The sequence below is a fragment of the Tupaia chinensis genome, unplaced genomic scaffold, assembly GCF_000334495.1.
Source record: "Tupaia chinensis unplaced genomic scaffold, TupChi_1.0 Scaffold000420_1, whole genome shotgun sequence".
In the NCBI taxonomy this organism is placed as follows: Eukaryota; Metazoa; Chordata; class Mammalia; order Scandentia; family Tupaiidae; genus Tupaia; species Tupaia belangeri.
Window position 1 is genome coordinate 1532814 of NW_006159925.1, and position 13790 is coordinate 1546603.

The following is a 13790-nucleotide window of genomic DNA, read 5'->3' on the forward strand; positions in this document are numbered from 1 at the left end:
AATTAAATTTAATAATTATTACATTAAATTATTGATTTAATTTAATAATTAATAATGATTAATTTAATAATAATTTTTAAAAATATGACATTTTAAAATAATTTGATTTAATAATAATTTAATTTAATAATAATAATTTTAAAAAATGTAATTTTTTTTTACATTGGACAAAAATGAAAGATGTATTGCTAAAAGCAGCAAGCCAGACAATGAAAGAGAGGTACTGTGTGTGCCCACTCAATATACATGGAACATCTGCACTCAATGGCAGAAACTGAAAGACTGCATACTATAAAGACAAATTTATTTTAAAAAATATTCAGCCTCTTTTGTGTAGAGTGTTCTGAAGTGGAGATGTGAAATACAGGAACCAGCTAAAGTAAATGCCTGAAGACTGAACAGTTGCTTAACCAGGCTCCTAGAAATGGACAAAGAGCAGAAGGACATCTTCTGCTTGCATAATCCATTTAAATACAGATAATTTTATAATAGAGATTAAAAAAATCATTATTTACACTACAAGGGGTTTTTGAAAAGTGGCTGAATGGGGGGAACACCAATAATTGTTTCAAATTTATTCTTTGTAATAAGAGAAAATAATTCTTTTTGAAAGATTTTATTCTACAAAGCACGGTAACGGGTATGAAGTTCGCTTTAGAAAACCAAGTAATTATATTTTCAAGAAAACACAGTAATAGATAACATCCTTAAAATAACATAAATATGCATTTATTACTTAATTAAAATATTACTCATCTGAATCATTTATACATTGAATTCTTGAAAGGAAATGTAGCTGTTTCTTTTATTTTTCTTAGAATTAATCTGAAAACATTGACAAACACAGAGGGTATTAGTAATATTAAAACAGTTTCACATACACAATTGTTTTATTTCATCAAAACCTTGATGTATATTTCAAAAAATAGACTCAGTCAGATTCTCTTGACCCCACCAATAGAGTAAGTCAGTCTAAAACCTGTATCTTATATTAGAAAATCAATATGGAGTTATAATACAGTACAACAGTAGGCATTAAATACTACTGTTGTAAAGAATAAATAAGAAGAATAGACTAAACTAAATTAATGCCTACTACATAGAAAGCAATGAATATTAGTTATTATTTGAAGGTTTACTAGATAAATCACATTTAAAGCTAATACTTCAGTATTATTTATTTAAACTTATGAAATAACTAAAGGGAGTTATCCTAATGTAAATTGCTAGTTCCCCAGTAATTTTATAGTTATGCCTTCCAAAATTTTTAGGAGCATTCTTTAGGGGGTCCTGAGCAAGTGAGTTTTGAAGAAGAAGGGAAAAAAATTAACTATCTCTAACATATTCTATAAATCCAACACAACTACAAGTCATTTTATAACTATGATCATTTTTTCTTTTTTTGAACAAGAGAGATTTTTACTATAGGGCACATACACCCGACAGACAAAGAGACAGAAAGCGAGAAATCACCGCAGTCTCTTCTCTTCCAGTCTCTTGGGATCTTGTGTACATTAACCCACACACCTGGCATGAGTTTTAAGCTGCCAGGTCCTAGACTCAAACTGCAGTTGACTATGTGGGATTCCAGGGACATAACCATTACACCATCTACTGGTCCCAACGCTATGATCATTTAATATTAATGATGAGTAGAATGAGCAAATATTAGATTTTAGATAGTATGTTGCATCCTCTCATGTGTCGCCTTGTTTAATCCTTACAATTAACCTAAAGTTAGGAACTGTGACTAATATTTGCTAGTATATGATAGAAGATAGTCATGTTTGTCTAACTTTATAACTTATATTTGTTCAAATTCAACAAAGGCCCTCTGGAGAGAAGAGCCCTTTTCAGTATTTGTAGGAGCAGTCATATTTCTAATTTTTTACAGGATACACAGAGAACTTGGAAAGAAGATATCTTTTCAAACCTCTACTACTACTGTTGTAAAGAATAAATAAGAAGAATAGACTAAACTAAATTAATGCCTACTACATAGAAAGCAATGAATATTAGTTATTATTTGAAGGTTTACTAGATAAATCACATTTAAAGCTAATACTTCAGTATTATTTATTTAAACTTATGAAATAACTAAAGGGAGTTATCCTAATGTAAATTGCTAGTTCCCCAGTAATTTTATAGTTATGCCTTCCAAAATTTTTAGGAGCATTCTTTAGGGGGTCCTGAGCAAGTGAGTTTTGAAGAAGAAGGGAAAAAAATTAACTATCTCTAACATATTCTATAAATCCAACACAACTACAAGTCATTTTATAACTATGATCATTTTTTCTTTTTTTGAACAAGAGAGATTTTTACTATAGGGCACATACACCCGACAGACAAAGAGACAGAAAGCGAGAAATCACCGCAGTCTCTTCTCTTCCAGTCTCTTGGGATCTTGTGTACATTAACCCACACACCTGGCATGAGTTTTAAGCTGCCAGGTCCTAGACTCAAACTGCAGTTGACTATGTGGGATTCCAGGGACATAACCATTACACCATCTACTGGTCCCAACGCTATGATCATTTAATATTAATGATGAGTAGAATGAGCAAATATTAGATTTTAGATAGTATGTTGCATCCTCTCATGTGTCGCCTTGTTTAATCCTTACAATTAACCTAAAGTTAGGAACTGTGACTAATATTTGCTAGTATATGATAGAAGATAGTCATGTTTGTCTAACTTTATAACTTATATTTGTTCAAATTCAACAAAGGCCCTCTGGAGAGAAGAGCCCTTTTCAGTATTTGTAGGAGCAGTCATATTTCTAATTTTTTACAGGATACACAGAGAACTTGGAAAGAAGATATCTTTTCAAACCTCTACCTCCATGTAAGACCTCAGCTGAAGCTAATGAAGCCATACTAGCAATCCTAGTTTTCACAGGCCACCTTTTGGTCACAACTACTAATAACAACTTTTAATATTAAAGCTCCTAGTAATACTGCAGTAAAGATATTCTTACAATGAAGAATGGAATGGAATATGGCCATATACCTAAGACACACAGCCCAAAATTTATGAAAAGACAAGTTTACCTTTTTTTCAGTATTTTGGATAAAACAGTTCAAATTGAATAATATTTTCAAACTGAGAACCACATTTAGTATGAGGTTAAAGTAAGAGTATATTAATATAAATATGTGTGTAGACATTTGAATAATAGGGAAAATATAATATTTAGAAGCCACATCATGAATTCCACTTAATGGAATCCTTGATTCTGTTTTATGTTATATGTTTAATTAATGTAGAAATGTTGAAATTTACTTAGTATGTTTCCCTGGCATAATTAAAAGTACTAAAAAAGGAATGTATCCTGTTTTATTTTGATTTATTTGTTCAATCACTTATAAAAACAATTTTAATATAGTTTAACATATACCAAAATGGAAGAATATAAGGCTAAGCAACAGTCACTGTATTGTTTCTGTTATTTATTTATTTATTTATTTTTATTTATTTATTTTTTTGCCTCTAAGCATGTGCACTCATTGGAGAGAGGTAGACAGAGAGAGAAAAAGTGACAAATCATTCCCCAGGAAGGATGGTCATGCCACAATCCCTTCTCTATTCTCCTCTTGGGACTTTGGGCATGCACACATACATGCTCTGTGATTTTTAAGCTGCCAGGTCTGCGACTTGAACTGTGGTTGGTTTGGTTATATGGAAATTCAGTGCCTTTACTATGCCACCTGCTGGCCCCTAGATTCACTAGTCTTTAAAACTAGTAGTCCAATGGAGAGAAAATACAATACACAGAAAGTATGATACAGTGTGATTTATGTTAGAGTACTTTTGAGTGCATTTACAGAACTTACAGAATGAGTTTATCATAGAGCTTGCTGTAATGTTTTATCTGAGCTGATATACAATAGAAATAATAATGACCTTATTAAGGTACACAGAAAAATGCAAAAAAGATATGTAATATATATGCACACATATATAAATAATATATGCACATATTTTAAATTCACTTAAGAATAAGTTGTCTTGGGACCAGCAGATGACATTTACATCACTGGACTCCCACATAGTCAATCACAGTTTGAGCCCGAACCCAGTAGCTTAAAACTCAGGCCAGGGGAACCAGCAGTTAGCGTAATGGCTATGTTGCTGGACTCCCACGCAGTCGACCGCAGTTTGTGTCCCGGACCCGGTGGCTTAAAACTCACGCCGGGTGTGTGTGCATGCATGCCCAAGATCCCAAGAGGAGAATGGAGGAGAAGGGATTGTGGTGTGACCATCCCCCCTGGGAGGTGATTTCTTGTTTTCTGTCTCTCTGTCTCTCTCTGTCTGTCTGGCGAGCGCACACGCCCTATAGCAAAAACCTCTCCAAAAAAATTAAAAAAAAAATAAAATAAAATAAAACTCAGGCCAGGCAGATGTGTCTTACATGCATTATGAAGGACAAAAATATAAATGAGTAAAAACAGCTACAGAATGTTTAGTTTTAAAAATAATGATAATGCAAAAACTTACTTAATCTGGGAAGGGAAGCAGACATCCAGATACACAAAGCCCAAGTCCCAAGAAGAGAATAGAGGAGAAGGGATTGTGATGTGGTCATTTCCCCCCCCCCCGAGGGTGAATTAATGCTCTCTGTCTCTCCATCTCTCTCTCTTTCTGGTGAGCACACATGCCTAATTATCAAAAATCTCTCTTTAAAAAAAATATAAGTTGGGTTGATACTAATTCCTTTTTAGGGTAAAATCAGGAAGATGACAGGACAGAAGCGCTTGTACCTTTAGTCCTCTCAAGAAACATCAACTTGGGGCTGGCAGGTGGCTTGGTGGATGGGGACACTGGACTCCCTCATGGCCAACTACGATTCGAGTCTCAGACCTGGTGGCTTGCTTTCTCACTTTCGCTCTCTCTCTCTCTCTCTTTCTCTGTGTCTTTCTGGTCAAATTAAAAAATAAAATGAATAAATAAAATAAAAGTAAAATAATTCTTTTTAAAAAAGGAAACATCAACTTGACAATTATCCACAAATTTAATCAAATGACTTCATGAGAATTCTAAAATTCATAGAAAGGATTACAGCACTTACTAAAGTACAAAAGCAGAGAAAAATCCAAAAATAGAGGGTAAGAAGAACCTTTCCTACACCACTTTCTTCCAAGTCCAGCATAGCACAGAACTCAGAAGGATCTCCTTGGCCCATGATTTTTCCTGTGGAAGAAGCAGACTGTGAGTGAGCTACCCAGTTTTTCAGCATTTCAAGATGTTGTTAAAATAATATACTATTGTTTTGCTTCACTCAAAGCACTGTAGACAATTACCTACCAAAAAAGAAAAAAAAAAAAATGAAAGTTCCTATCAACCAGTGGAGACTTGGGTGGTAGACCATCCTTCTGTGAACCCTGACTGCAGGTCTCATTTGAACAAAGACTTTAGGAGACAAGATACCTGTTGTCTTTTGATACTTTAGGCCAAGATGACTGTTGAAGGTCTATCCCTGCTGAAGTCATTCTATTCCGTACTCTAGAAAATGTGACTATTTCCTTAACTATGCAGACATTGGTGCAAGAATACAAAGTTCAAGAAGAATCAGGGAAACATGACACAAAAAAGGAATTTAATAAAACTCCAGTAACCAAAGCTTAGGAAATGGAGATCTATGAACTCCCTGACAAATAATTCAAAACAGTAATTTTAAAGAAGTGTAGTGAATGAAAAAAGACATGAATGCACAACTAAACAAAATATGGAAAATCATAATACAGAAACAAAGCAAGAAATTCACAAAGAAATAGAAAACAAAAAGGAAACAGAAATCCTAGAGCTGAAGCAATGACTCAACTAAAAAATTTAACAGAGAGTTTCAACAACAGATTTGGTCAACAGAAAGAAAGAATTAGTGCACTCAACAAGTTCATTGAAATCAGACTGTGAGGGAAAGAAAAAGAGTAAATAAAGCCTATAGGACTTAGGGGATACCATCAAGAAAACAATACATGCATTATGAATGACAAAAATAGAAATGAGAAAAAACAGCTACAGAATGTTTATTTTATTTTTTGAGAGTTTTGTTTTGTTTTGTTTTTGCTATAGGGCATGTGTGCTTGCCAGAAAGACAGAGAGAGACAGAGAGATAAAAAGGGAGAAATCACCCCCGAGAAGGGATGGCCACGCTGCAATCCCTTCTCCTCCATTCTCCTCTCAGGATCTTGGGCACGCACACACATGCACCCAGCGTGAATTTAAGCCACCGGGTCCAGGACACAAACCACGGTCAACTACATGGGAGTCCAGTGACACAGCCACTACGCTAACTGCTGGAACGTTTATTTATAAAAATAATGATAACGCAAAAAGTTTACTACATCTGGGAAGAGAAATAGACATCCAGATACACAAAGCCAGGAAAAGATGTTACCTATAGATGTATACACTTAGACAGATAGTTACACTCATCTAAAGTCAAAGAGGATTTTGAAAGCAGAAAGAGAAGTGAATTTATCACCCACAGGGGAATCTCTAAAATACTACTAAAAGTTTTCTCAGCAAGAACTGTTCAGGCCAAGAGAGTTGGATAATATATCCAAAGTACTGAAAGAAAAATATTGTTACCAAGCATACTACACACAGCAAATCTGTCCTTTAAAAATGGAAAGAAAATGACTTTGCCAGATGAACAGAAACTGAGGGAATTCATCATCACTTAACCTGTCTTACAAGAAGTGCGAAAGGGAGTTCTACAAATTGAAGTGAAAAGGTGCTAAACAGCATATTAAAGCATAAATCTCACTGATGAACATAAATGCATAAAGAATTACAACATAGTATATTCCTTCAATAGGATTGTAATTCATAATGAATAAAATCTGAGGCTGATAACATGATACATGTGTGAAAGAAGTAAAAATGCAGAAGTTTTTGTATGTGAGTGAAATTAAATTGTTATCAGGATAAAATATATTATTATTATTATAATGTGTTGTCAGCAAAGTCATGATATATTTTTCTTTTTTTCTATGCAAAAATATGTCATGACTTTCCAGAAAATTCAGTAACATATTTAGTATAAATATCATGTTAGCCATAAAGAAATTCCCACATGGCTAACCACAGTTTGAGTCCTGGACTCAGTGGCTTGAAAATCATACTGGGTATATGTGTATGCATGTCCAAAATCCCAGGAGGAGAATGGAAGAGAAGGGGCTGTGGTGTGGCCATTCCCCTTGGGGGATGATTTCTTACTTTCTGTCTCTCTGTCTCTGTCTACCTGGCAAATGCATGTGCCCTTACCAAAAATCTACCTTAAAAAAATAAATGAATAAGGAGGGGCCAGCCTGTGTCATGGCGATTAAGGTGGCTGAATCCCACATGGCTGACTCCATGGTTCAGGTCCAGACTTGGAGACTTGAGAAGCATGCTGGGTCCATGAACATACTTCCCTAAAATCAAAAAAATAAGGAGAATGAGGGGGAAGGGATTGAGGTGTGATTACCTTCATTGGGTAAGGGGTGCTCTTTCACTTTCCCTTTCTCTAACTTTCTCTTTCTCTCACTTTTCCTTTCTCTCTCTCCATCAAAGCACAGGTACCCTCTGCCAAATTAAAGAAAAAAAAAAAAGAAGAAGAAGAACCACAAATAAACAATCCAAATTTATACAGAAGAACTAGAAAAAAATAAGAAAGAAAGAAAGAAAGAAAGAAAGAAAGAAAGAAAGAAAGAAAGAAAGAAACTAAGCCCAACCTGAGCAGCAGGAAAGAAATTATAAAAGAGCAATAATAAATGTAAATCAAATGAAGAATAGAAAAATAGACAAAATACTGAACCACAACTTAAAAAAAAAAGTAAAGAAAATTGGCAAACCTTTAGCTAAACTAAAATAATAGATGGCTCAAATAAAATCAGAAGTGAAAGAACAGACATTACAACTAATTTCACACCAATAAAAAAAAATTATAACAGACTGTTACGAACAACATAAACGAACAAATTGGACAACTGAGAAAAAAGAAACTGTATAATATACAACCTACAAAGACCAAATTAAAAAGAAATAAAAAGCATAAACAGACCAATAACAAGAATGAGTCAGCAGTCAAAAACCTCCCAAACCAGAACCAAATAGTTTCACAACTGAATTCAAAAAGAAAAGAAAAGGGAACCAGCAGTTAGTGTAATGGCTATGTCGCTGGACTCCCACATAGTCGACTGCGGTTTGCATCCTGGACCCGGTGGCTTAAAACTCACGCCGGGCGCGTGTGCGTGCGTGCCCAAGATCCTGAGAGGAGAATGGAGGAGAAGGGATTGTGGCGTGACCATCCCCCCGGGGGCTGATTTCTCACTTTCTGTCTCTATGTCTCTGTCTGTCTGGCGAGCGCACATGCCCTATAGTGAAAAAAAAAAAAAAAAAAAAACTCTCCAAAAAAAAGAATAAAGTACTAATCAGAGCAAATGGGCAAAGAAGAAAAGTATTTGAAAGCACCCAAATTAGAAAGGAAAAAGAAGAACTATGTTTACTTCCAAATGATATAATCTTAAATGTAGATAACTCTAAAAACTATATAAAATGAAAACTACATAAAACAAAAAAATTCATCAAAACCAATCAACAAATTTACTGAAGTTGCATGACAGAAAAATCAACATAAAAATCTGTAGTGTTTTTAATCACTAACAACAACTCATATGAAAAAGATACAAGAACTATAACCTTATTTACTCTAGTATCAGAAAGAATAAAATACCTGGAATAACCATCTGGGAGAAAGATCTGTGTAGTGAAGACTCTAAAACATTGATGAAAGAAATAAAGTAGACACAAATAAATAAAAAGACAGCCCATTTTCATGGTTTGGGAGAATCAGGATTGTTAAAATGCCCACACAGTCCTACCTGAAGTAATCTACAAAGTCAGTAAAATCTCTATCGGAGGTCCAATGACTTTTTTTTTTAATTCAAGACTATCAGAGAGATTGTCATTTTTTCCAAGAGACAAACAAAAACTATCCTAAAATGTATCTAGAAATTAAAAAAATACCTTGAATAGTCTAAGAGTTTCTTAGCAAAGAAAATGGAGCTGGGTTATCACAGTTCCAGGTTTTAGAATATATTGCAAATCTAGAGTAATCAAAATGATACGGTCTGGCATAAGAACAAACATACTGATCAATATACCCAAATAAAAAGTGTACATGGATGTACACACGCACACACAAACTATGCTTATATGGTTAACTGATCTTCTATAATAATGTGCACATTACAGAATCAGGAGAGTATGGTTTCTTTGATAAATGATTATATATGGTGAAATTGGGTATCTTCATGCAAAAGAATGAAATTGGAAATTTTATCACATAATACACAAAAATAAATTTATAAAGAGATAAACTCAAAGGTAAAATCTAAAGCTTCAAACTTTTAGATGAAAATATAGAGAAAAATTACCTTTTGGAATTGTAGATGATTTCTTGGATATGACCCTAAAAGGGTGATTGAAACAAAAATAGCAAGTGGAATTGTATGAAATTAAGGGTTCTACACAATCAACAGCTTACACAATGGTAGAAAAGATTTGAAAATTACATATCAAATAAGGGATAAATCTAAAATATATAATGGTCTCCTACAATTCAGCAAAAACAAAAACAAGTAATCTTTTGTTAAAAATGATTAAAAGACCTGAATAAACATTTCTCTAAAGAAGATATACAATCAAAGGTATAATACTAGGTGCTTAAAATTACTAATCATGAAAAAAATGCAAATCAAAAGCCTGATAAAATATTGCCTCACACCTGTTAGTATATTATCAAAAACAAAACCAAATGAACAACAACAATGACAAGTGTTGGCAAGGATATGGAAAACAGAAACCTCCGTCCACAGTGGGTGAACATGTATGTGGTGCAGCTACTATGAAAAATAGAATGCAAGTTCTCAAGAAATTAAAAATAGAATTGCCTGGCCCTGTTGATTCATAGCTAAGGAAGTCAAATCCCACATGGCCAACCACAGTTCAAGTCCTAACTCTGGTAGCTTGAGGCGCATGGTCACAGGATGCATGACTGTGTGCATGCCCAATTCCCAATGGTATGGAGAAGTGAAAAGAAGGGACTGAAGCATGACCATAAGCCTTGGGAAGGTGGGGGGGGGAGGGGGCTGCCTTCTCTCTGTCTCTACATCTCTCTCTGTTTCTGTCTCTCTAGCAAATGATCACACTCACTGGTAGTTAAAGAAAAAAAAAAAAACAGAACTATTTGATGCAGCAATTCCAATTCTGGGTATACGTATATGCAAAGGAACTACAATCAGGATTTTGAAGGGATATTTGTACTCATACATTCACAGCAGAATCATTCTCTATAGTCAAGATATGAGATAAACCGAAATGCCCACTGATGAATGGATGGACAAAGAAATCATGGTACACAAATACAATATGACTCAGCCTAAAAAATGAAGGAAAGCCATCCATTTACATGAATCTTGAGGACATTATGGAAATAAGCTGGATACATAGAGACAAATACTGAATGATATATAGAATCTAAAAACATTGAACTTGGAGCAGAAAGCAGAATGGTGGATGCTGTGGGCTGGGGGGAGGGGAAATGGAGAAGTGTTCATCAAAGGCTCCAAAGTTTGGTATGCAAAATGATTCAGTGCTGTAGTTCTATGCCACAGCATAGTGCTTATAGTTTATTCTTCTACTAATACATGCTTAATTTGCTAAGAAGAAGATCTTTTGGTAAATGTTCTCATCAAAGGAAAGATAACCATTCCAGATGATGGCTATGTTTATGGCCTTCAGTGGGGTAGTGGTTTCGAAGACATTTATTTCCAAATTTCTCAAATGTTATACCTTAGTTATGTACAGCTTTTGTGTTTCAATGCAATGACCTCACAATAAAATGGTTTAAAAAATACTTTCCTGGAAATCTCAAAGCCAACAGATGTTACAAAATAAAGTATGAGTTACATAGAAAAAGAGCCTAAGTAGATTGTTTTTATATCTATAGAAAATTTGTGTGCATAAGATTGTTACTATTATTTTGCCAGAGTGTACATGCTTTCCAGATAGAGGGAGAGGAAAGAAGCATCTCCCAGTTGGTTGTGGTCACGTTACAATCCCTTCTCCATTTCTCCATCTGTAACTTGGGCATATACACATATATGCCTATCATGTTTTGCTTCTGGGACTAGGATTCCAACCCCACAGTCAGCCATGTTATTTCCTTCACCACCATGCTACGGGGCCAACTCAAGATTAAATTCAACATTAAACTTGAATATGCCGGAATGCTGGTGTATACAGCAAACACGTTAATTAGGTCTGAAATAACTTTTTCTGGATAGAAAATGTGGTATTTTTATTTATTTAATTTGCCAGAGGTCCCAAAAGAGTCAAGAGAGAGACAGAGAAACAAGAAAGCACTGGTCATGCCACAATTCCTACCCTTCAATGTCTCCCTACTTTTCAGGATTTGAGGACATTCACTCACATGCAACCAGCGTGGTTTTCCAATCTACCAACTCTGGGACTCAAATTGCATCGTCAGTCATGTGGGATTCAGCTGCCTTAGTCCAGACCACAGGCTGATCTGACAAATGTTCTATTTTACAGATAAAGTTAATGTGTGATTTTATCAAATATATGATTTTATCTAAAATCACACAATCAAATCAAAGTCATTAATAAACATAATTGAGGGGCCAGCAGATGGCATAAGAGTATGTCGCTGGACTCCCACGTAATCAACTGTAGTTTGAGTCCTGGACCCAGGGGCTTAAGATTCACACCAGGTGTGTTTGCATGCATGCCCAAAATCCCAAAAGGAGAATGTAGGAGAAGGGACTGTGGCAGGGCCATCCCTGGGTAGAGGGTGATTTCTTGCTTTCTGTCTCTCTCTCCAGCAAGCACATGTGTCCTACAGCAAAAATTTCTTAAAAAAAAAAATACATAACTGTACAGGTTTGGTGGCACAGCCGCAATGTGCTGACTCAAGAGAAGTCCATCTCACATGGCAACAACAACAGTTCAAATCCCCAGCATGGTCAGCCTAAAACATGCTGAGCATACACACGAGTCCTCAGGACCCAGTGGGCTGGAGGGCTGGAGGACTAGAGGAAGGGCTCACAGCATAATTAGAGCTTGTGCAGGGTTGTCATCTATTTCTCCCACGTGTGCACACTCATGCTCTATCACAAATTTAAAAAAATTAAAAATATATTAGGAGTGAAAATTTTATTAAAATAATTTTACATATGCTGTTATTTAGAAAAAGTTAAGAAGTACCTCACTGCATGAATGTGTGTGTATTTCACCTCTAAATATGTTTTTTGAAATGTCAAGGGGCTATACCTATCTAAAAGGAAACACATACCTAAGGGTAGAGATTCTCAAAGAGCTCTCCCCCATAAAGAAGATGGAGTGATGGCTTGGCATATCCTACGCTCCCTGTCCGACATCAGTGTTGACATTACATATTAAAAACTGTCCATTTTTTAAAGCCAGAACAATCATGTGAAAGGACATTAACTTATCATTTCTATTTCAAATTGTAGGTTTCATTTTTGACTTGGTCATTAATGTGCAATTAGTCCACTATAAGGTATTAACTGAAGTGGGTAAAAAATGTTATTCTCCTAGCTTAATTGGATTTAAATTACACTCCTTATTTTTCTTTCTGTCATATAATTCACCATTCTTTATTACTATTCATTACGTTTAATTCTCTAAATTTTAACGTTAAAATGCTCTGCTCTTCAATCTAGTGTTTTATAGTTTTTATCTAGTGTGCTTGTCTAAAGTGACACTGAGTCAAAATAAAATTCAAACGAGACTTCCAACTTCTAATTTTTTTATGAACATTACTGTATTTATTTGCTTAATTTCTGTTATGTATGTTAGCATCTAATGTTTATAAGAGAAACTGGTCTGTCCTTTTCTTTGCTGCAGTATCTTTGGTTTTGGTCTCAGTGCAATGTCTGGATCACAGAATGGCTTCTAAAGTACCCCCCTCTGTATCTTCTGAAGCAGATGCAGAGATCGTTATCACTTGTTTTTTAAAGGTTGGGGAGAATTCATCTTAGCCTGGCATTTCCCTTTTGTAAGGTAATTATTTATTGAATCAACTTCTTTAATAAATATATGCTATTTGCATAGCTATTTCTCCTTGTGAGAGTACTGATAGTTAATGTTGTTCAAAGAATTGTTCTATAACATTCGTTTCTAGACATATTATAAAGGGTTTTTTATGTCTTATTGAATATTAGACGTTATAATTATTTACCTCATTATTTAATGCCCTACTGTCTTCCAGATCTTTTTTTGTCTTCAAGTATAACTTCTTTGGAATTACTTTCATTAAGGAGAAAATCCTGAAGAATTGCTAAAAACAACAAAAAATCTGGAATTAATAAGTAATTATAGCAAAGTTCAGGATGCAAGGACAATACAACAAAGATAATTGATTTTCTATATTCCAGCAATGAACGACTCAAAGTTGAAATTAAAAATGCAACCCATTTTAACTAAAATTATAAACATAATGACATTTATAAAACCACAAATACTAAGTTGTCAAGTTTTAAAAATACACACATGATCTATTTAAGGAAAAAATAAAACTCTGATCACAAATATTAAAAAACTAATTAAGTAGAGAAATATTCCATGTTCACAAATTAGAATATTCAGTTGTCAAGATGTCAGTTCTACTTAGCTTCTCTGTAGAGTCAAGGCAATTACAACCAGTATACCAGAAAGTCATTTTATGTGGAAAGAAAAAAATAACCAAAATACCCAATACA

The 13790-nt window shown here is 34.5% G+C and overlaps 1 long non-coding RNA gene across 4 annotated transcripts in view; it reads right to left on the minus strand.

The window, feature by feature from the left end:
• The window catches only part of LOC114008953 (uncharacterized), a 70923-nt gene that overhangs the window by 10252 nt on the left and 46881 nt on the right, over positions 1-13790 (minus strand). The window contains exons 4-7 of one of the 4 annotated variants that reach the window (XR_003550436.1): positions 13271-13369; positions 9423-9457; positions 8720-8761; positions 5069-5190 (exon numbers count right to left, since the gene is read on the minus strand). This is a non-coding gene — a long non-coding RNA (uncharacterized LOC114008953). The remainder of the gene's footprint in view (positions 1-5068; positions 5191-8719; positions 8762-9422; positions 9458-13270; positions 13370-13790) is intronic. The other 3 variants (XR_003550437.1, XR_003550434.1, XR_003550435.1) reach the window with 3 other exon arrangements.